The sequence below is a fragment of the Schistocerca nitens genome, chromosome 5 (genome assembly GCF_023898315.1).
Source record: "Schistocerca nitens isolate TAMUIC-IGC-003100 chromosome 5, iqSchNite1.1, whole genome shotgun sequence".
Classification (NCBI taxonomy): domain Eukaryota; kingdom Metazoa; phylum Arthropoda; class Insecta; order Orthoptera; family Acrididae; genus Schistocerca; species Schistocerca nitens.
This window is the reverse complement of record NC_064618.1, coordinates 248,827,564-248,830,221: the sequence shown is the minus strand read 5'-3', so window position 1 is coordinate 248,830,221 and position 2,658 is coordinate 248,827,564.

Sequence of the window (2,658 nt, the reverse complement as noted above, 5' to 3'; positions counted from 1 at the left end):
AAAAACAGTCGGAAATGCCGCATTAGTTGCCCACAGTGCTCTCTCTCGTTTCTCACCTACGACACACTGAGAACACAAATTCAACAGAACCATGGTGTTAGTTTTGAATGCCAGGAGATAGAATTTGGTTGTCTTGCAGGTTTGTTTTTTATATTTATTGTGTTAGTCACGTTTTAGTAAATTTTGTTGGCCCCAAGTACGTGACTTAAAAAATACTGCCTTAACATTTTTTTCAGACTTTGAAGAGTGGAAAACTTCTTACAAAAAAGTAAACCATGTTCATTATGTAATGAATTGTTCGGAGCAGAAGCGACTAGAAAAACGTGTTCGACATTACCACTGCCATCGCTCTTTCAATTTCAGTTCTAAAGTAACAGGTGCCAGGTGTGTCAAAAGTATGGGCACGAATAAAATAGGCAGTACTTGTCCATCCAACATGCAAGTGATAATAACAGACGACAAATGCTGCTTAAAATTTTTTCAAAACATATGGGACACACCCAAGATGTTGGAAGAACATTTCTGCATAGGAACGAGAGGGCAGAGTTGGCAGGTAAAATGGGTAATGTGACACGTATGTACATGAACATGAAATTATCAAATTTATTTGTGTGAACAGACGTAGGGTCTATCAATGTGCTTCATTTTTATTTCCTTTTTTTTCTTTTTTCAGGACGGCTGTCACAGGGTGTTCGTGTTGGACGAGTTCTGCAAGATGTGAGAAGTGCACCAATCGCTGCAAGTGTGGAGAGAATCCATCTCCTTGAGGAAAAAGAGTTGCATAATATAAAAAGGGATTTTGATATTGGTTATGCAACGAAGAAGCATGAAAATGATGCAGTGAGTTTGAAATTGTGGGTTGAAGAAATAAAGAGACAAAGTGACAACACAGTACTGTATTTCAAGCAGCAAAAACAAGTGGATCCTAATTTTCAAGTTGAAGACTTCATTCTTATTATAATGACAGACTTTCAGGCTGAACAACTTCTAAAGTATGGAGAAGATAAAATATGTGTGGATGGCACTCATGGCATGACTGCATACGATTTTCAACTTTTTTCTATTGTCGTTGTTGATAGATATGGTGCTGGAATGCCAGTTGCATTTTGTTTTTCAAATAGGGGAGACATGTGCTTACTGTCTTTTTACTTCAGATGTGTGAGAGAAAGGGTGGGCATTGTAAAGACCATTGTGTTTATGTCTGACGATGCACCAGCATTTTATAATGCATGGTAAGCAGTAATGGGACCTGTGCCAAACCAGTTGCTGTGTTCTTGGCATATACAACGGAACTGGTCTCAGAATTTAAGGAGAATTGCTGGGGGTAGTGAGAAAAAATCAGCAGTGTTTAGTTCACTAAAGCAACTTCAGACTGAACTGGATATAGATGTTTTTAGTTGTAGTCTGGAGAAAGTGGTGGAAGACTTATTGAATGATCCAGATACTGCAGAATTTGGCAGGTACTTTGTTAAGATGTACTGCCAGCGAGTGGAAAAGTGGGCGTATTGCTTTAGGCACCGATTGGGCATTAATACAAACAATTACTTGGAGTCCCTACATAAAGTAATCAAATACAGTTACCTAGAAGGGAAAAAGTGCAGAAGGCTGGACAAGTCATTAAACGCTTTGTTACGTTTAGTGGGAGACAAAGTATATGAGGGCTTAGTGAAGCTCTCAAAACGTAAACAATGCTCTAGGGCATCAAGAGTGAAAGCAAACTACGATAGCTCAGATATAACAAATGGGATGATTTTATGCAGGGGTGAAGGGTTGTGGGAAGTGCTTTCTTCCACTGGTTGTGAAGTGTATGTTGTAAAAAATTCAGAACTGATATGCGAAAGAAAATGTTCACTTAAGTGTAACATCTGTAACATATGTGTGCATTCGTATAAATGCAGTTGTTTAGACAACATTTTAAATTTTAACATATGTAAGCATATACATGCATGTACCAAATCATTGTCTGGTGCTGTCCAGGAGAGTGAACAGTGTTCCTTGCCCTCTAGTGCAGACAATGAATATGTGTCAGCATTGCTTTCTGGCAATTCAGAAAAATCTGCTGAAGCATTTGAACATGATGTGATGTCTCACTGTGAAACTATAGTTGAACTCAGCAAAGGAACACAGTGTGGACAGGAGACTAAGGCCAAAGTATTGAAGGATCTGAAGAAGATCATTGGCAATCTTAATAAAGATTTTTCTTTCTCACAAGAAAATACAGTAAACGTCAATGACAAGCTTGAATCTCAGGCTGGATTTTTTTCCACAAAGCAGAAAAGGATTTTGTGAGGCGTGATGAAGTGTTAAAGAAAAAGTAAACTCCAGGTGGGAATATTAACAATATTAGGAAAAAATAGTTTGCTACTCACTGTAAAGGTGTCATGTTGAGTTCCAGGCAGGCACAATGTAAAGAATGTTACACATTTAGTTTTTAGCCAAAGCCTTCTCCAGCCATAAAACACGAACAGATTAATACTAGCAAGCACACATGACCAATATCACCCACTGCAGATAGTGGACATGTGTGCAGGGAGTGTGTAAATCTGTTTGTGTTTTCTTTTCTGAAGAAGGCTTTGGCCAAAAGCTAAATGTGTAACAGTCTTTACATTATGCCTGTACAGTGAATAGCAAACTATCCTTTTCCTAATATTGTTAATG